This window comes from Balaenoptera physalus (genome assembly GCF_965194825.1).
Source record: "Balaenoptera physalus genome assembly, contig: HAP1_SCAFFOLD_706, whole genome shotgun sequence".
In the NCBI taxonomy this organism is placed as follows: domain Eukaryota; kingdom Metazoa; phylum Chordata; class Mammalia; order Artiodactyla; family Balaenopteridae; genus Balaenoptera; species Balaenoptera physalus.
In genome coordinates this window covers 179,559-201,381 of record NW_028126055.1, presented here as the reverse complement: position 1 = coordinate 201,381, position 21,823 = coordinate 179,559, and the positions used below count along the sequence as shown (strand labels likewise).

The 21,823-nt window shown below is 38.6% G+C and overlaps 1 protein-coding gene across 6 annotated transcripts in view; it reads left to right on the top strand.

Annotated features, from left to right (window-relative positions):
• LOC309653623 (low-density lipoprotein receptor-related protein 12-like) overlaps positions 1-21,823 on the top strand; it is a 147,101-nt gene that overhangs the window by 26,777 nt on the left and 98,501 nt on the right. For 3 of the 6 annotated variants that reach the window (XM_082478504.1, XM_082478501.1, XM_082478500.1), the window contains exon 2: positions 10,299-10,409. The exons of 2 other annotated variants lie outside the window; for them this stretch is intronic. The gene's annotated coding sequence lies outside the window, so the exon portion shown is untranslated. Of the gene's footprint in view, positions 1-10,228; positions 10,410-21,823 lie in introns of those variants that run through there. One more of the 6 variants, XM_082478499.1, reaches the window with a different exon arrangement.

Sequence of the window (21,823 nt, the reverse complement as noted above, 5' to 3'; positions counted from 1 at the left end):
ATTATTCTTACGTTTCCCTTTCCAGTAGAATCAGATATTTCTCATAGGCTTCACTTTTTAAAAATCTTAGCTCTCTCTTTTCTTCCACCTGAATTATTTCTATATTTCTATCCTTGAGCTTGCTAATTCCTCTTCTACCTGATTAGCTCTATTTCCAGTGCATTGTAATGCATTCTTTATCTCATTTATTGAGTTCTTCAGCTCCAGAAATCTGTCTGATTCTTTTTTAGAATTTTAATCTCTTTGGTAAAGTATTCCTTCTGCTTGTTATTTTCATTCCTAATATCATTGCATTGCCTTTATGAGTTTTCTATTGAATTTCTTCGTAACAGCTATTTAAAACTCTTTATCAGTTAGATCACAATATTCCATACCTTTGGGTTTGGCTACTGGAAAATTGTCTTTCTTTTTTTTGCGATACCGTATTACCATGATTCCCTAAATAAAAAATGGAACACCATTTTTATTTAGGTAAGACTTTGTTTACTTTGATCCTAAGAATGCAACAGGTTCGTAGCTAGGAGCCTTCCTTTCCAGAAGGTGGCGCTATGGCACAAGTTTTTGGTTTCTCTTACCAGCGTTAACTAGCGGCTTCTAAGATTGGGAACCCACACAGTTAAAACAAAACAAAACAAAAACAACAACAACAAAAACAACGCGTGGTGGCAGAATGTGGGCGCAGGGGGGAGGTGTGTGTACTTAGCACTTGGGGCTTTGTGGGTGTCCATGGCCTTGTAGAGGTATCCTCAAGTTGGGATGGGGGCGGTGTCCCAGGGGTCCTTGGGGTGTCGGTCCCCTTGCCTCCAGGGGCAGACAGCAGGAGACATTTGACTTCAGTTCTCTTTGTCTACTTACCTTTCCTTTCCCTCTGCCCATTCACTGCAGTCTCTCCTCAGAGAGAGCAACTGGTCCCGCCAGCTGTAACACACGTGGCTGGGCAGACTTCCAGTCACTGCCTTCATCCTCCAGCTCCTCTGCCAGAAAGGTGGTGCTGGCTCGCTGCCAGAACAGCAGCCGCCTTCTGTGCTGTCACAGCCTCCTGCCACCAGCTCTGCAGCCACTTACCTCAATCCCTGCTACCTACTCCATGGTCCAGTCCACCCACTTTGGATGCACAGGTGGATGGATCCCTTGGATGTCGTTGTATGCTGTGGATAGGTGCTTTTTTTTTTTTTTTTCTGGTTATGGACGTCCTAATAGTTGTAAATCAAAGGAGAGAGAGAAAAAAGGAACGATTCACACTATCATGATACTGACGTCACCCCAAAACTGCATATTTCATTGCTCTGTGACTATTTCAACAATTTGAGTAAGTTGTGTGGAATATTAGACTTTGCCCCTTAAATGGATATTTCAGATTTATATACAAGCAAGGAAGTTTTCCAGTTAATGAGCTATGGATAGTGAAAGTCTTTTTAAACTAAATATTTAAAGTAATATCAATACTAATATGAGTCAACAGCTGAGTTTCCCAAGTGCATCTTTCTGGGCACTAGCGTGATAGGGCTTCAGATTTTTGAAAGTATGTCTTTTACACTGCCCAACTCTCCAATTCTGGTTTAATAACCACAGAACATAATACAGATACCAGGGCTACTCATATGAAAACTGCAATTTAGTGCACACTCCTGGTGGCCACGTTGAGGGTCTCTCCTGGCACAGTTGAAGTTTTCATCCGCTGCAGAGATCTCTCAGCTCCTGTCCCGAGTGTTGTACATTTCCTTCTCTGAAGAACAGAATGTGTCTGCCTTAAGTACATAAATAAATCCTCTCACTAAATCAGAATTTCAGGGGCAGAGATGGGGAATTGCCCCTTGGGTATCAGTGTCTGAAAAACTGCTGTGTCTATTTCTCCCCTGAATTTCATTGCACAAAATTATACAATCTTGATAAATCTAGAGATGTTACTTCTAACACAGACATGTTCTCATCTTTCCATTTGTGAATTATTTTTGAAAAATATCTGAGTGTGTTGGATTGCTGAGTTTTACTGACATGCCCTGTTTAAGCAGGAATGAGAATGCCTTCTGAAGTGAATACTTCATTGGCAGTCCCTTCCTATTAGTGAGAACCCCTCTTCTCTATCTATATTTTCCTGGGTCCCACTATCACATACCTACCCCACACCCAGCCTGGAAATTAAGACCGCATGAGTTTTCTGTTAGGATGAACTTGGCTGTTTCAATGTTTTAAGCTCAATATATGTCAGGGTTGAAATATAACTTAGATATGGAGATTTAAGAAAGTTGCTCTCGGACTTGTGATCAATTTAATTCAGCAAACATTTATCAAATGCTTACCATGTGCCAGGCACTGTGATGGAAGCTGAAGAAATAAAGATAAATAGTGGTTCTTTAAAAAAAAAAAAGTGCTGTTCCTGTATGAGAAGCAGTATGATTCATTAAACTGGCACAAGTTATAATTTTAGAAACACTCCCACCACTGGGAATCTGTTCCTTTTGTCGAATATAATTTTTCAGCAGTCATGAGTGAATAATAATTGGGATAATTAAAATTGACCTTTAAAACAGATCTAAATCCTTGTCTGCTTAGGGTGCTGAAGCAGGACAATCCATGAGAAACTACAGCCATTCTCCCTCCAGATACTTGATTCCTCTGAAGGCTGGTAGAGTCACACACCCTTGCACAATTTTAAAACCATGAAGGGATAGAACTAAGTTTTATAAATGGGCTCCAGGATGTATAACTGGGGGAAAAAAACCCTGAAAGTTTCTCTTCTTTCTCAGTAAGTTATTTAAATCATAGCACTTATTTTTAAGTGAATACTCAGGGTAGTTGATAAAGAGAAAGCCCCCCTGCCCTTTTTTAAAAATAAACTTTATTTTTTGAGCAGTTTTAGGTTTATGTAAAATTGAGCAGAAAGTACAGAGATTTTCCATATACCCCCTTCCCTCACACATGCTTAGCCTCTGCCATTACCAGCATCCTTCTCCAGAGTGGTGTTGATACTTTTTTTATTTTACAATTGGTGAACCTGTGCTGACACATGATAGTCACCCCAAGTCCATAGTTGATGTTTCACTCTCGGTGTTGTACATTCTGTGGGTTTGGACAAATGTATAATGACATGTATCCAGCATTATATTATTGTACAGAATAGTTTCACTGCTCTTAAAATCCCTTGTGTTCCTCTTATTCATTCCTCTCTCCCATCTAAACACTGGCAACCACTGATCATTTTACTGGCTTCACACTTCTGTTTTTTCCAGAATATCATCTAGCTAGAATCGTATGGTATGTAGCCTTTAAAGACTGGCTTCTTTCACTTAGTAATATGCATTTGGGTTTCTTCTGTGTCTTTTCATGGCTTGATGGATCATTTCTTTTTATGACTAATGTTCCACTATATGGATGTACCACAGTTTGTTTATCCATTCCCTACTAAAAGTGTCTTGGTTGCTTCCAAGTGTTGGCGTTTAATGACTAAAGCTGCTATAAACATTTTTGTGCCTGTTTTTGTGTAGACATAAGTTTTCAACCCCTTTGGGTAAATACCAAGGAACAGACTTTGGATTGCATGTAGGAATATGTTTAGTTTTGTAAGAACCGGCCAAACAGTCTTCCAAAAAGGCTGCACCATTTTGCATTCCCACCACCAATGAGAGTTCCTGTTGCTCTACATCCTTGCCAGCATTTGGTGTCATTAGTGTTCCAGATTTTGACCATTTTCATAGGAGTGTAGTGGTATCTCATTGTTGTTTTAATGTGCATTTCTCTGAAGACATATGATGTGGAGCATCTTTTCATATGCTTCTTTCTCATCTGTGTATCTTCTTCGGTGAAGTGTCTGTTAAAGTCAGCTTAGGACCATTTTTTAATTGGAGTTGTTTGTTTTCTTATTGGTAAGTTTGAGTTCTTTGCATATTTTGGATAAAAGTCATTTGTTCGATGTGTATTTTGCAAATATTTTCTCCCATCCTATGGCTTGTGTTTTCATTCTCTTGACTGTCTTTTGCAGGGCAGAAATTTTTAATTTTAATAAAGTCCATCTTATCAGTTCTTTTCTTCATGGATCGTGGCTTTGTATCTACAAAGTCTTTGCAGAACACAAGTTCATCTAGATTTTCTCCTATGTTATCTTCAAGGAGTTTTATAGTTTTGTGCTTTACAGTTAGATCTGTGAACCATTTTGAATTAATTTTTGTGAAGGGTAAAAAGTCTGTGTCTAGATTCATGTTTTTGCTTATGGAAGTCCATTTGTTCCATTACCACTTATTGAAAAGACTATCTTTGCTCTATTGTATTGCCTTCGCTACTTTGTCAAAGGTCAATTGATTATATTTGTGTAGGTCTACTTCAGGGCTCTCTGTTCTGTTTCACTGATCTATTTGTCAGTTCTTTTGCCAATACACTGTCTTAGTTACGGTACCTTTATGGTAAGTCTTGAAATCTGGTAGTGTCATTCCTACCACTCTGTTCTTCTTCAATATTGTTTTGGCTATTCTGGGTCTTTTGCTTCACCACATAAAATTTAGAATCAGTTTGTTGATATCCACAAAATAACTTGCTTGAATTTTGATTGAGATTGCCTTGAATCTATAGATCAATTGGGAAAAACTGAAATCTTGACAATATTGTGTATTGTCCATGAACATGGAGTATCTCTCCATTTATTTAGTTCTTCCTCGATTAATTGCTCAGAGTTTTGTAGTTTTCCTCATATAGATCTCATGCATATTTTGTTAGATTTATACCTAAGTATTTTATATTTTTTAGGTGCTAATGTAAATAGCATAGTGTTTCAGATTCCTAATTCCACTTGATCATTACTGGTATATAGAAAAACAATTGACTTTTGTATTTTAACCTTGTATCCTGTGACCTTGCTATAACCACTTATTAGTTCCAGGAGTTTTTGCATAGATGATCTTGTCATCCATAACAAAGACATTTCTTTCCTAATCTGTATCCCTTCTATTTCCTTTTCTTGTCTAATTGCATTAACTAAGACTTGTAGTAGGATGTGGAAAAGGAGTGGTGAGAGGGAAAATCTTTGCCTAGTCTTGATCTTAGTGGGGAAACTTTCCAGTTTCTCACCATTAAGTGTGGTGTTAGCTGTAAGTTTTCGATAGATATTCTTTATCAATTTGTGAAAGTTCAACTCTATTCCTAGTTTACCAAGAGTTTTTACAATGGATGGGTGTTGGATTTTGTCAGATGCTTTTCTTCATCTATCGATAGCACCATGTGATTTTTCTTTGTTAGCTTGTGGATGTGATGGATTACATAAACTGATTTTTGAATGTTGAACCAGCCCTGAATACCTCGGACAAATTCCACTTGTTTCAGTATGTAATTCTTCTTCTATTTTTTAAAAATCTGTTAAAATTTTTATTTTATTTTACTTTATTATTTTGTTTTTGGCCACACCGTGTGGCTTGTGGGATCCTAGTTCCCTCACCAGGGATTGAACCCGGGCCCCCTGCAGTGGAAGCATGGAGTCCTAACCACTGGACTGCCAGGGAATTCCCTGTAATTCTTCTTATACATTGTTGGATTTGATGGCTAATATTTTGTTGAGGATTTTGCATCTGTGTTCATGAGAAATATTGGTCTGTAGGTTTCATTTCTTTTAATATCTGTGATTGGTTTTGGTATTATGGTACTATTAGCCTCATAGAATAAGTTAAAAAGTATTCCTCTGTTTCTATCTTCTAAAAGGGATTATGGAGACATGGCATGATTTCTTTCTTAAATGTTTGGCAGAATTCACCAGGGAAGCCCTCTGGACTTTGTGCTTTCTGTTTTGGAAGGTTATTATTATATTATTAAAATAATTATTTGAATTATTGTTTTAAATTTTTTAATAGATATTTGTCTTTCTCCGTCTGACTTATTTCACTTAGTATGATAATCTCCAGGTCCATCCATGTTGCTGCAAATGGCATTATTTCATTCTTTTTAATGGCTGAGTAATATCCCATTGTATATATGTAGCACATCTTCTTTATCCATTCATCTGTCCTCAACAAAATACTAGCAATCCAAATCCAACAATACATTAAAAGGATCATACACTATGATCAAGTGGGATTTATCCTAGGGATGCAAGGATTTTTCAGTATTTGCAAATCAATGGCTGTGATACACCACCACAAGTTAAAGAATAAAAACCATATGATCATCTCAATAGATGCAGAAAAAGCTTTTGACAAAATTCAACACCTATTTATGATTAAAGACTCTCCAGAAAGGGTCCTAGAGGGAACATATTTCAAAATAATATAGACCATATACAACTAACCTACAGCTAACATCATACTCAACAGTGAAAATCTAAAAGCATGTCCTCTAAGATCAGGAGCAAGACAAGGATGTCCACTCTCACCACTTTTATTCAACATAGTTTTGGAAGTCCTAGCTGTGGCAAACAGAGAAGAAAAAGAAAAGGAATCTAAATTGGAAAAGAAAGAAGTAAAACTGTCACTGTTTCCAGATGATATGATAGTAGACATAGAAAATCCTAAAGGTGCTACCAGATAACTACTAGAGCTCCTCAATGAATTCAGTAAAGTGACATTTTCTTTGCTGAGGAATTTTTAGTCTACTTTAGAACATAATGCATATTGAAAAGATGCCATTTATATACAGTTGTGTATAAACTGGATTTGAAAGTTCTGAAGAAACTAAGAGCATGCATCACCAAGGAGCTGTAGTAATCCAAAGAGGTTTGTCTGGGACTGCTTTTTATTTATGGAGGGGGTAGATTTAAGTAGTTTTAGGAGGAGGTCAAGGGTCTGGAAAACACTCAGATAGTGTCACTTAGATTGAGAGGATTAAGGCAACTATGTTTTCCCCAGCTATGGGAAGTTCCAAATTTCTAAGATTTTACCTGGAGAAAAGAATATATATATAATTTTTAAAAACAGAAGCTGAAATATTGTTTAATAATTTCAGTATAAAGCTGTTCTGTTGGCAGGACAAACAATAGGCCATTGATTAAAATGATGTTACAATAGGTACAACTACTGAGACAATGTTTGCTCATTTAATACATAAGAACTTATTCTAGAAGCATGCACACAAGGCTGTTCCGAGCACTCTGATCTGAATCACACATAAATCATGAACAATTAAGGTGTGTCTGTATTTTCTATAAGACACGTTACAATGGCTCATCAGTTTCCCTTTAGAGTTCCTAAGCTTTTCTGAGAACATTTGAGCTTCTGAGTACATTTGAACTTTTGAAGGAATAAGTGCATTTCAAAACTGAGATTATTTCATAGAATAATTTCTTCTTAATATGAGTGTTATTATGAAGAGAAATAAACTTGCTTTAGCCTATTGAACTGTAATATTATCTGTCTATTTTCATTTGTTAATTCTTACAAGATTATTACTTGTACTCACCTCATTTTCCCCCTAAGTGGTAAATAGTTGTACTTTTCAGTTGTTTTGCCATCTCGTTTGTTAAAAACAATTATTTATGAATAATTGTTGTAGCTTTGAAGCATTTCAGGATTCATCTTTTTTTTTTTTTGGATAGAAATAGTATGTATCAGACTATTGATAAGAATAATATTCAGTGGAAATCAAATATTTTTTCATGATTCCAGAAAAAGAAAATTAAATTGTGTCTTAACAATTTTGGCTCCAGGAATCGTAGTATAAAATATAGACATTTCAGATTGAAAACAATGGTTAAGGAGATTTTTGGGTGGCATCTGAGACTTCACCTTACTTGAATGTAATTTAGTTAAAAACACAGTGAATGTACTGAAAACACTGTCCAAACACAGAGCCGCTCTTTTCCAAGTACCTTATTGGACATGGTCACGTTTTTTGATCACGTGCATTCTCAAATTTGACTGTGTGGAAGTGAATTGGAACAACCAATTAGGGTTGTAAAGAAAATGATCACTTTTAAAATTGTTTCTCAAAGGCAAAGATGACTTCATAAGAGCGAGTACATCTTACTCTTTTTTTTTTTTTTTAAAGACTAAGATTCATATGCCTTCTTTTGAGGAAAGAATAAAAAATGAGAATATGGCTTGGAACGTTGCATGCTGCCTTCTATATCTCTCTATAGGGAAAACGTCCTTATAGAATATTTGGAAGAAGCTTATGTGATGACTTGTCTTACCATACTGAGAATAATAAAAGCAAACACTATTAATCCTCATAGAAACCCTATGAATTGTGTGATTCCCCTTTGTCCAGTTGTGTGATTCAGTTGTGTGACATCCTCATTGTACAGATGAGGTAACTGAGGCTTAGGGAGGGCCAGTGACTTCCCAAGAGTAGGCAGCTTGGTAAATGTCATGCCCACACCCTGTCTGGCTCCAGAATCTACACTTGGTCCTCACTGTTTCCAACCCAGAAAGGAGAGACCCCAATACGGTGAGATGAGAAAGATGTGAGCAGAGGGGACTGAGTGGGGAGCGTCTGGGGAGACTCAGAAAGGAAGCCATGCTGGGGGGGGGGTGGGGGAGGCTGGGAAAGGAGCAGGCTTCCCAAGCTAAACAGTTGATGGAGATAATCTTCACTTACCCTCAACCATCTCTGTGACTTTGAGCAGGTTACTTAGATCCCTGGGACCCCTTTACCTAAAGGGGGAATGATGCAGGCCTGGTCTGCTCAACAGGCAGAGAAATTGTCCCCTGAGAAATTGTCACGTTAACATTCGAGTTAGCACAGCTGACTGTGGATTGTGGATGATCCCAATCTTCTGGAATTTTCTGAATGGCTAATAATACCCCAGTAATGTCTCAACAGCTTTGTACTTGCAGTGCACACACTCACAACGGGTGTTTCTTTGCTCTTCCTTGTGCCAAGGACCCTTCGGGCACTTTGCTGAAGCCTGACCCCTTCTCACAGCAATGCTTGTAAATGCATAAAATGTATACATAGGGTTACAAAGTAAATAGTTATATTGAAATGCTGATATCAATGTACTAGAAATTGTAACATAGTGTCTTCTTAGTTATTAGCGCATTCAAAAACAAGATCTAGTGGTGACTTTAACAAATACTGTTATTTTGAAGTAAAGGGGACCATAAACAATATTTCTATATGTCTGTGACAACGATTGCTATTAAAATATCTGTAACTTATGTTGGTAACATATGCACGGGCACTGGTGAATATAGTCTGGTTTGTCTACATTTGTGACTGAAGAATATGCTAAATTTTAGCTAGAGGTTAGTGAAAATAAAGATGTAATTTTTTTCTATTCATCTCAACAGACCCCCTATATCATATTTGTACCACACGTTAAGAACCCCTGAGCTGTGTGGTTCACTGCTTCAAGTTCTGTGAAAAACCCTCCTGAGCTTTGATTGAACTTCTAATGAATCTTTAGATCAAGCTAGGGAAAACCAGTACCTTAAAAGTAGTCTTCCTATTTGCAATCATTGTAGTCTGAATTTATGTAGTTTTTCTTTAATGTCTTTCAATACAATTTTTATAATAATCTCCATAAATGTCCTGCAAATTCTGTAAGATTCATTCTTAGATACTTTATATGTTTTGTTAGTATTTGCTATTCTATTTAATTTAATTTCTAACTATGGATAAGTTTAGAAATACTATCAGCTTTTGTATAATGAATTGTTAAGCTAGCCAATGACTTTCAGAATTTCTACCTCCATAATCGTATCATCTGGAAACGATAACGGTTGCTCTTTTTTATCCAACTTTGTGCTTTTAATTTTTAAATTTTCTCTTACGTACTGATAGGACTTTCAGTGCAATGTTCAATAGGAACGGTGGTGTCTGTGAAAGTGTTCTTTCTGATTTTCAAGGAAATACTTTTAATATTTTCCCATTTAGGAGTGACGTGCTGGAACCAATTTTTAGCAGCTAGCAAGAGCCAATCATTAACTTTTCATGAATTTTGCATGAAAATACAATCATTATTAAAAATTAAATGACATAAACATAATTAATTAAATCATATTAAAACAAAAGTAATACATTCTGAAAACTCACCACTTCCTACTTTATGTCATCTTGCTGTTATCAGTGCTCTTGAGGTTATTTACATACCTTGTGTCGGCGTGGTGAAAATACTATATAATGATTCTTTTTCCAACTTCCTGGTCAGTGACATCACGTTGATAGCTTTGAATTGGCCATGGTACGAGTACCATGTTTGTCACAGGCTCTAGCATTTTCCTAGCCTGTTAACTAAAAAGAAAGGAAATTAAGGAAGAAGAGAAGGGAGGGTGGCAGAGAAATAGGAAGGAAAGGAAAGTAAGAGGGAAGGAAGAAGAGAGGAAGAGAGGACAGGAAAGCTTTAATCAGTGTATTAACCCGCACGTGGTGTTTCCCCCCAGATAGCTGTGACGCTCCTCTGGCGTCTGCCCTGCCCCGGGCTTCCTTCAGCAGCTCCTCAGAGCGGTCCAGCAGCCACGGCCCTGGCTTCGCAAGCCTTAATCGCAGAGACGGTGAGTCTGCAGCTGTCTTCTTGTCAATCCACGCTGATTCTTTCCCAGAGAGAATTATTTTCATTTTTAGTTCATATTCCTTCTTATAGGTCAAAACTTAATTATATTGAGTTTAATGAAACTGAAGAAAGCAGCAGGTTCATCATATCTGCTAGTATTCCTCTGCTAGCTTTCTTCTTGCTTATGATCCATTGTTTGGTTTGTTTTGATATCTTCCTTCCCTATTGATTGCCAGCAAATGATCAGCAATAAGATTTATGAGAAGGGAATTATTGGAGTCTAGATTTTTTCCAGGGTTATCATCCCTTTTTAGTTTTAGGACCGGCGACAGAAGGGTGACTAGTCAAGTGCGCTGGTCATGAATAACTAAAACAACACAAGAAGGAGCCAGTGCTGCGGCCACTGGGGAAGCCTGATGTTTGCAAGATGTGAAGCTGCCAAAGGATGTCATGGGAAAATGACTCCATTCCCAGGACTTGGCCTGGGAGGAGACCAGGTGAAGGCTGCTACTGAAAATAAAGATTCCCTTCCTATTAGTGGGAAGGGAGTTAATGACTTACTTTTTGGAAAGGTCCATTTTTGCTACTTGAATGTTGTCGAGTGAATTACCTCTTCTATTGCACAAATACTAATTCAGTGGATTAAATAAGTGAATACATACACTTCAAATTCAAATGCTTTGCTACTTTTTTGGATTAACTTTTATTGGAGTATGGTTGCTTGACAATGTTGTGTTAGCCTCCACTGCACAACAAAATGAATCAGCCACACCCGTACAGATAGCCCCTCCCTTCTGGACTTCCCTCCCACTTCGGTCACCACAGTGCATTAGGTAGAGCTCCCTGTGCTATACAGTATGTTCCCATCACTTGTCTATTTTATACATAGTATCAATAATGTATATATGTCAATCCCAGTCTCCTAATTCCTCCCACCCCACCCCTTTCCCCCTTGGTATCCATACATTTGTTCTCTACGTCTGTGTCTCTATTTCTGCTTTTGTTTTGCTACTGTTTTAAGGGATAGATTTTTTAAATGAAAGATGAATTCAGAAAGTAAAAGTGAAAATTAACTGTGTCCCATGTAAACGCACTGCTGTAAATTCTGGAGATACTACTAAGGAATTGAGTGTTTTCCTCCCTTTCTTTGACATTTCTAAGATCAGAGTTAAAGTCTAGCTTGAACTTTACTGTGTCCTTAAGGATCAAATTTGGGAACCTAGTAAGTGATCAAATCGATTGGCAGGGAAGAGTAAGAACACAGGTGAAGAAATTCAGTGAGCTCAGGATGGGAAGGCATGTCCATTAATTGTCCACCTTCATGGTCTTTTCCCAGGAAAAAGCATTTTGTGGCCAGATATTTACTCCTCAAAGCATCATTCATAATCATTTTTAGCACCCCAGTAAAAATATATTCTCATTGAAACCAGATTTCAATGAGATCAGTTATCAAATTACCCATTTTCGGTCTGGTGGTTATTCTAATATCAGCTTAACATCTAAACTTTCCAGTGGTTTCCCTAAAATTGTAAAAACTAAATAAGCCATATTTAATTAGTTTAAAGAGGCCCGAGGGGCTTGTGTGTTGTGTTTCTAATTTGCATGTGTAGAGTATCTTTATGATTCAGGCCTCCAGTGCTATCAATATGGTGGCACTGGGAAGTTTAGAAACATTAGAAGGGAAAATCCTGAAGCTTAAGATGAACTTATTTCCATTATATTTAATTAAAAAACTAATAACTCAGAATATTATAAGCCATCATTATAAAATGGTAAGTACAAAACTTATCTTTTATATTTAAACTACTCTCTTTGCAAATTTAAATTAATTATTTTAAGAGTGGCAATCAACTGATGAGGGTTTTTTTTTCATGGTTGTTGCTACTCTGATTGCATATAGTGTACATTTCACTAAATATCCCTAGATATTACCACCTGATTTCAGACCCATTTCTAAAGCATGCTTTAGACAGCACAATTTATCAATATTCCTTCTGAAGGATTATCTATATGTGTTTTCTGTTAAAAGCCAGCATCCCAGAGTCTTTATTGACGTTTCCTTTGCCTTGGTAAATGCTGGAGAACATATTAGTTCACTTTAGTTTAGATGATTATGATGTAAAATGTGGATAGTATGAAATGTGGATGAATATAATGAGGGCGATGATTCTTCATATATAGTAGTTTTAGCTTTTTGGAATATTTTGTGTGTGATCTAGTGAGGAAAATCATGTTAGACTCCCTGATTGTATGGTTAAAATTTCCTTGGTCTGTGTTGTGGTATTTGGAAGTTTTAAAGAAGGTGGTCTGTCTTACACCCCTAGTTTCTTATTTTGCCCATAAGTCATTGCGCTTCTAGAATGTTCATTAAGAATTAGAAATGTCTCAAATATCACAGCTTCCACCAAGAACTTTATACATAGCAGCTGATCAATTCATCTACCTGATACATAAAGGTAGTAAGAGAATAGTCTATACATAATTTTTGATTGTATGTGTGTGCATATATATAAATCTGACCCACTGTATAACCCCCCAAAGCCAAATAATTCAAACTTTAAGGCATTTTATGATTTTAAAGTACTTCACTGATTCAACACATAACAAATATTAATTAATTGACTAGAACTTATTGCACATTTCATGTTTTCTCTTTTACATATTTTTTACTTATGCAGTTTATGTATTTATTTTGTTTTCTATTAATTTATGAAAAGTAGTAAAATATTTCTTAGAAAAGACTTTGCAATAAATAGAAGAAAGAAGTCTATGAAGGATATTAAGAGGAATGAGCAGAGAAGTTAGGAGGGATCCAGGCGTTTCTAGGGACAGGTGGGCCAAAGCAGAGAGATGCAGACCTTGCATCTTTGAAAACCATGATTCCTGAGCATGTTACCACCTGTTTGCCAGTGTTTTCTGTGAGCTCCCTAATGGAAGTGTTGGTTATTGTAGAGATAGTAATGGGCTAGTATCATCACTCAACATTGGACTAAGTGCTCCTGGAGTTTACTTTTGAAATTTCTAGTCTGGTTCCTCTAGCATTCCCATTTTGAAGTCTGGGATTGGGTTCCAGATAATACATTTAACAAAGTATCCCCTCTGAGGTCATACACCTTACCTTTTTATACAGAGAAACACAAATTACTGGAAATGCCTGAATGTATAATTTTTCAGAACTGATGGATTTTTTTTAAGGGGTAAACCACAGACACGTACATGTATTCATATACCTATTCAAGAAAATTGATGCCATTACATAAAAATGTAAAGTTCTTGAAACTTTACATCTTTACAGTCAAATTGGGTTTGACTATTCATATTAGCTGAATTTGTTTCCATCAATATTAAATTGATATTTCCTAGAATTACAAGTGACCTAATATTTCTCATATAAAATCAAGATTGCTGAAATCTGTGTATTCTAAATAAGAACATGCTATAATATTGACTTCATTTTTTTCTTCTCAAAAATCTCCTAAAGGAACTTTATGCAGTTTATCCAAGTTTATTCAAAACAAAAGTTAAAAAACCAAAACCAAAAGTAAAAAAACTACCTTAGAGTAAACCACGCTGGACTTTCATTCTAGATCTTGCATGTGAAAATAACCTTTTGTTTTTACAATTATTGTTACTGTAGGTGACCCTTCATGAAACTGGCTTTAGCATTTCAGATGCTGCTTTCCAACTCCGGATAACATGTTCTTTTTAGCCACGTGACGTGTCCTCTTTAGTCACCGCAGGTGTGGTGGTGAGATGAGTGGTCTGGCCAGAGCTGATTGAGATTGATTAGGAGGAAGTGTACACACATTTTGTTCTCCTTTTTTGTTCCCCCAAAGTGCTTGCATAAACAATCATCCCCAGAAAGAGGGACAACTCCATGCATGGCCCAGATGCTGAAAATCACGCCCTCTAATGCGGCAAGCCACTCATCACTGACAGTGCAAATGAGACTGCTTTAAATTTAACTTGATCAAAAATGGCATATCAGATTACTATATTGTGTATTGCAAACAGAAAGTAGATGGAGACAAGCTGAACTGACTGGATGTTTTCTTTTCTCTTTGTAATTCTTCACCTTTCCCGTACCGAGACATTGATCATATTTCCTCACAACAGACTTATGTGTTGGTGGAGCCAGGAAAGATTTTGTCTAATGCTCCCAATACAATTGATGGCTGAGCATATTAGCAACAATTCTCAGCGTTAAGATATTTATTTCTCACTTTAGGAAGTACATTTACTAGTACAAGTTAATACTCCAGGTTTTAGCAGGAAATAAATACACATGATTCGATTAGCAGAAAATGCTTAGGCCTGGGCATCAGACACTAAATATTTTCTTATAACCTGGAACGTCTGATTATTTGGACTCTGCAATATCCCAAATAAGCTGTGATGTAAAATTCACTGTTTTTTACAAAGAAATGTTAGAAAATGGAAAGAGTGAATAATAATTTAAAATATCTAGACGTATATCAACTCCCGATATAAATCAGAATATTACTGAATACATCAAAAATGTTTGATGCAAATCTTATAATAATAAACTTGTCCCTCATATTTTTTCATAAAATCGTAGTTCTCCAGTATTTCTATCTTTTATTCACAGGCTAGGTGCCTGGTAGAACTGGTCAGTATTCCCAAATACTAGTCTGAGCAATTCAGATGGCAATAAAAGGGCTTGCAAACCAGATTTTTATAAAGGCATATGAATGTACTGGGGACTTTTTGCCTCTGGATGTCAGATTTTTCATTCTGTTTATCTGTGCTTCCTAAAAGTTTTTAGACCTATTAGGGCCAAGACACATTCTTTTTCCGATTTTTCTTAACAAATGATCCTGCAGATGCAACTGTGGGTATTGAGTGCAGTGGACAGGCCAAATGTAATAGCATCCATGTAAAATACACCCATGTTCTAAAGCACAGAGCACTGTCTTGGTGACCAGGCAACTTTATTAAATCACGGCATGATGGTAGCATGTGAGAGGAGAAGCCCCCAAATCCCAGGGTTCGTGCAGACCCTGCCGTACAGTTGTCACACAGAACTCATCTGCTCAGATTTTCCCATGGTCCTTTTCAAGGTCTGGAGTCTCCAGGTTACCTCCATAGAACCTAAGATGCTAGATGAGACAAACCAGAACAAACCAAACGTGTTTTTCAGCGTTGTCAACAACCTTCAGGGAGGCAATGTTGTCATTTCTCTCTACCAAGTAGCCCAAATTATAGCACTACCCCCAGAATAAGGCAATCTTCAGTCTCTTTTGGATTCAGTGGACTCTTTTGAATGGGTGAACATCTTCCAGGGATGCTCAGATTTCTTTGTTCCTGCTTCTTTCCAAGACAGTGTTTGGGTTTACAGAAGGGCTGGTGCCCTCATGGAGCTGGATGGTGGGGCTTCTCACGTTGCGGCTCAGCTCATTGCTATCTGCTGAAGGGAGTTTGTCTGCTTTTAACGCTGAGGGTTACTTGGCACCTGCTCCTGAAACCTGTGGCGGATTTACCTCTTGGTAAGACCGTGTTCCCAGGGAACAGATCATTGTCCCTCCTGGAAGGGATCTTTGCGATGTCACTTCTTGCCTCCCTGAAGCCTGACCATGAGTCTCATTTGGTTTCCAGCCTGAGCAGCCTTGGTTACAGGTTTAATCTGCCTTTACCAAGTTGACCTTCTGTTCAGATCCAGTCAGACTCTCATCTCACTTCTGTGCCCCCTTTTGATGGCCTGTGGGCAGTCTGGTTCACCGTACCAAGGGGAAAAAGATCGTCAAATGGTTTTGTCCTGGCAGTTTAGTCCAGAGGTAACCTATCACTTCCACTCAGAGCTTGTTGGCCAGAGCTGGTCACATAGCCCCACCCAACCACCAGGGGGCGTGGAAATCGCAATCCTCCAAGTGCCTGGAAGGTAGAAGAAGGGAAATAGTTGGCAACCGTTAGTAATGACTACACAGTCCCCTACAAGGTGATCTCCCAAAATTCCAAATGGAAGCCAAGACAAAGCCTTTCCACAGCTTGCTTATTCCTCTCACTTTTCTGATCCCCCTGGGACTTCGCTCCTGAGCAAGGTGTCTGAATCACCCTCCCACCACCTTTTACCCTTCCTCCATTTCCTCTCTTTCCCACGATCGTCTGGGTTCCCGTCTCTTCTTCCTGCCAAAGAGGGAGACATCACACGTCCTGTTTCCTATTTTCTTAGTTGGTCTTTGCCCTCCCTGGCTTCGCTAGGGCTTCATGGGATAATGATCACCGGCTAACAGGATTTACCGGAGAGGAATGAAAAACACAACAGTTTATCCTTGCAAAATTATGTCTGTGTTTATTATCTGCCCAGTAAGTATCTTATGGTGGCCACAATTTTGCCATAGTATTTTTCCAAAAGTAAGTACTGCCTATGACGTACTTGGCAACTTCCCAAAAGATATGTGGAAGCCCTTCTAAGCACTATCCAAATTCAAAAATAGTTGTCTAGCAAATTCTACTCTGTTCTTTTCCAAAATAATTCACTTTTGTATCATGTATAATATACAGAAATGTTCATGAAAGTTATTTATTTAACAGTATGTATCCTTGACATACACCATGATGTCTTTGTTTACTCCACTTTTAATAAATATTATTGGCATCCCTATGGAGATATATTTTGTCCCATCACATATTGCTTTACTCATCCAATGCAATTACATTGCCTCTTGTAGGGATATTCCCTTTTTCTTGTTTGGAGTCACTGATGAAAGACGTACCAAGTGAGGTGACCTTCAATCCTGCCAAAGGGGTGAGGTTCAATTAGCAACCTTTCATGAGGCATCTGGGATCACTAATGATCAAAGCACACAGGAGTCTTGAACTTCTGGTTTAACTTGTGGCACAGAGACTGGTCCAGGAAGGCCACAGCCAGTGGCAAAGGCTAATGGAATATCTCAGTGGACCCTGTGGTCAGCTACTCCCACCTTTGCTCTGAACATTAATGAGGAGCTTCTGGACTAGGGGCTGACTGGAAGATGGTATTTCAGGGGTTCCCTGTTCTCTCTGTCCTGTGATCCTTGCAGTAGACTCTTCCCTTGTTGCCATGTTTCCTCCAAGGAAATCCAGTGGAGCAGGCTTTTCTCCGACACAAAATAATGCCATACTTTGCTGGGGATGAATGCCTACACCCCAGAAAAATGCACCTTTGTCAGTAGTATTTACATTTTGTGATGCTCAGACCTCATCCTTTTTGCATTCTCATTTTACTACTCTATTTTGTATAGCAGCTCGTCTGTACATATCTCTTTTTATCCAAGGCTTTCACAGTGTGCTTACAAATTGTAATGAATTCAGCTACATAACATCACTAAAGAAAATGTAAGTTTTACCATTAATGGACTTTTTTTCCAAAGGCTTCTGGTTAACTGAGCAGTCAAGTATGGATGGATAATTTTAGTACTCATGGTTTTATTTCTAAGCATCTCACCCTTGCATTTCCTGACATGATCCTACACTGAATTTAATTAAAAAGAAAAAGGAGCTCTTGCCTTAAGAAGAGTAACGGTGTGTTCCTGGGAAGTGGTGGGGGCCTTGGAGCAGAACGCCTGGCCTCCTGCCCTTCTGGGCATCCTGGATTCCCCACTGTTCTCTACATATCAGAGGGAGATGCAGCTATTCTGAGTGGCCTCAAGAATGATCTGGAATCATATCTGTTCTGAATAACTCAGGGGGCCTCTGAAAGATGCACAATGATGCTTTTATAGAATTAGACCAGATCTCAGAGCTGCATCTCTCATAAACATGAAGATTTCACGGGAGATGCACAAATAAACTTGGTCATACATTTTATTCAGTCATGAATGAGGTACTTAGTACATGTTCGGATGGTTTATAGGCTTGCTGGGCAATTCGTATTTTACTTCTAAGGTGAGAAATTAGCAAAATCATCTTATAGTCTTGTCAATACAGAACTTCAAACACATAAGAACTGCAAAGCCTGAGATCAACTCAGATCTGAATGCCTCGCTACTGTGTGTTTCTTTAAAACTTGGTCAGGAGTGTCTATGAGAGAAGCAAAACAAAACACACAGTAGCAATGGATTTTTGTTTATTTTATGCAGAAAGAGCTGCAGCGATGAATGTTAATTGCCAAGGGCATTGAAAGTTGTCCCTCGGGACACTGCACACAGAACTTAAGGGAGTCACGTGTGAACAGTCACACTGTACTTTTTTTCTTTAATATCACTGGCATTTAATTTGAATCACAAATTAACAAGTATACACTTATTTTTTTTTTAATTTTAAATTGTCTGTTTACAAAACCATTATAGGGTATGTCTGCATTTAGTACAGGAATCTGTTTTACAATTAGGCAGCTCTGTGTGATTTTTTCATTATGGATGCACTTTTTGGAAAGCTACCTGTTGTCTCCTGCTCAGGCTGCTAGCAGACTGCAGGAAGCACAGCAGAAAGGGAATCAGAGGTTACCTAGACAGGTCCAGAGGGAGGATTTCTGCATTTTTTACATCCTGATAGCCAGAAATGGTATATGTAGATAGTTGGAATTGCTCCTTAAGAAATCAGAGCTGGAGCAAATGCTTAAATTTCCCTCAGCAATGTAGGCAGGGTTGTGACAAAAACACCAATATATAAATCCCAGAGATCTCTGAGTGGGATGGTCAGGGAGCATCCCCAGGGCCTGCCGCCCTATGGCCCCTTTTTCCTGGGAACATCTGTTACTCCTGCTTATCTCACCCTCTCCCCACTCACCCAGCCCCGCCTGGAATCTGGAATGAGTTTTCTGTGAATTAAGATGCATTTAAGTGAGGAAAGAAATACACAGAGCTTGATGAGCTCCCATTTGAGACAATGTAATGAAGATCTTGGAGGGAAACTTCCCTTGGTTACAATTTCAATTTAGCCATTTACTTGCTTGACATTTAGATGCCCTGGAGATAGGTTAGTCTGTTCACTTCAGATTATCCCACTTGACTTTGCTCCCTTCGGTATCTTTCTGCTCTGGACCTTGTTCCAACTTGAAGAAGGCATGAGCTATTCTCCTTTTCACCTCTGGGTAATTTCCACCTCTGGGTAATTTCCCCCTCTACACAAAGCTGACACTCATTATGACAGTGCATGCCCCGTGGCCACCAGGGGCAGGGGTCATTTTCATCTTGATCAGTGACCAGAATAATTAAGGCCCTAGCTGAGAGTTTCCTGTTCAGCCTTTCCTCTCCCCAAAGACACAAGTCACTGCCTGTGTCTGAGCCAACGAAAGGTGGGGGAAACAGTCACACAGGGATAACTAGAGACAGAAACCTTCCAATATATCTGCCAGTATATCACTATAAAAGACAGTCTGGTATTGATAAGCAAACAATACTGAATAACTGACAAATCACAGGGATATGTTCTTAGAAGGGGTAGAGAATGAAAAGGGAGCTAAGCTTTTATAAAATACCCTCACCCGAACCTAAAATGATTGTTTTTTGCTTGTCTGCAAAGCAGAGACTGTAACACCCGTCCCACTTGCCGGGTGCATGGAGGAGTTGTGAGGTAGCACTTAGAGCATCTGGAAGGGTCCTGAACACATCACATGCTTGTGACAAGTTTTGGCTTTCCTCATTTTCTCTCCTTTATCTAGTATAAAGTGGCAGGTAACGGGCCATTCAGTAATGAAAAGACTGCAATGCCCCACACTCTGGATGTCACCCCTCTTTCACCATGACTGTCTCCCGTCTTGCGATCATGTATGGGAGAGAAAGTATTGTGCTAGATGCTCTAACACAGCTTCTTGTTGAATTCTCATTGCAGCCCTAAAGCATACCTATCACACTTTGCTGGGAGGGATGTTTTGTGTTCAGTGTCCTAAGCTGTGGAACCTTGTTCTGTGCAAGTTAGACCCTCTGGACATGTTTTCCTTTGTATGAATTGTGACACTTCATTCAACTAAGGGGCTGAGGTAGGAGACAGGACGGTGACAATGGAAAAAGACAGTCTGTGGTGTGGTCAGGGGAAGAGCTGGGTGGGAGGGCAAGTGCCTTTCTTGTGGGTTCAGCACTGGTGACTCCAAAACAGTAATTGCAAATCCCTGGGCTCTGTTTCAGGGGGTGTTGGTTCCCAGGGGGAATTTACTGAAGATTTGCAACATTGAATAATGCAGGCTGATCAGTTTCAGAACCACTGCTCTGCAGCTAAGAGCTGGTGGGGCGGCTGTGCTCAAGCGTACCCACTTTAATGTTGTTTCAGTGTATTTTGTTTTGTTTTCCATTACAGAGCAGTGATCTCCCTTACCCGTCAGTAAAACTGTTCGGGGCTCCCTAACAGTCCTCAGGTTACATTTGTGCATTTCCCACTTTTTCCAGTCATTAGAAAAAAGGGCATCTACCCCGGTGGACTGTGTGCATGGGCGAATGCACAGTAATTCAACATCATCACCCTACAGGGGTCTGGGGATTACGCCGTGGCTGTGTTACCCAGCTGAAATGAATTGCTTTGCAGCACAAGGAATTCTGCAGTTTCATTACTTTATCAGAGTACCTACTTAATCAGATAGCTTAATTTGCATACCAGTAGCACCTTCTCACCACAGGTAAGGAATATGAAATGTTCAAGGTTGATTACCTGCAGATGGTGAAGAGTGGTTGACAGAGACGTGGCTGCATCTGTGGGAGAGGCTGGTCCCAGGGCAGATGCTGGAAGCATGCTGACGCTTTTTACTCTGTTGCGTTTCTGTACATGTGGTGCCCGTGTTGATGGTACTTCCTGCTTCAAGAGAGATTAAAGATGACAGAGAAAGATTGTGAAATGCAAAAAGAAGAAGTATCTTCAGTACATTCTTTACAACCTTGATACAAAGAATACAGGACATTTAGCAGTTTCGCAGAGATTGAAACTGATTCATATAAAACTTCAAATGTAGAACCTTTAAGTTAAAATGATCAGCTAAATGCCAACACCTAATTTCTGACTTCTTTTGGCAATTATTATAAAATTACAGGCAGTTGCAGAGTAATGTTACTTGGGACTGTTAGTTAACCCTCAGCTAGAACCCAGAAGGACTTATCATTCATCAAACATTAGATGGGACCTTTGCACAAATCAGTAGAAGTAGCAGGGAGGTGTTGGGTGGTGATCAATCTTGTTATTAAAGACAAAGAAAGACTGAAAACTATCACAGGTTGGAAGACACTAAGGAGACAAGGTGACTAAATGCAATGTGGGGTTCTGGAACAGAAAAAGGGAGTTAGTTAGTGGAAAAACTGGAGACATCAAAAGAAAGTTTGTCGTTTTGTTACCATTGTACCAGTGTTAATAGCTTAGTTTTGATCAAAATACCATGGTGATGTCAGATATTAACATTAGGACACACTGAGTAAAAAGTAGACAGGAACTCCCTATCCCATCTTTGCAACTCGTTTGTAAATCTGAAATTATTTCAAAATAAAAAGTTTAATA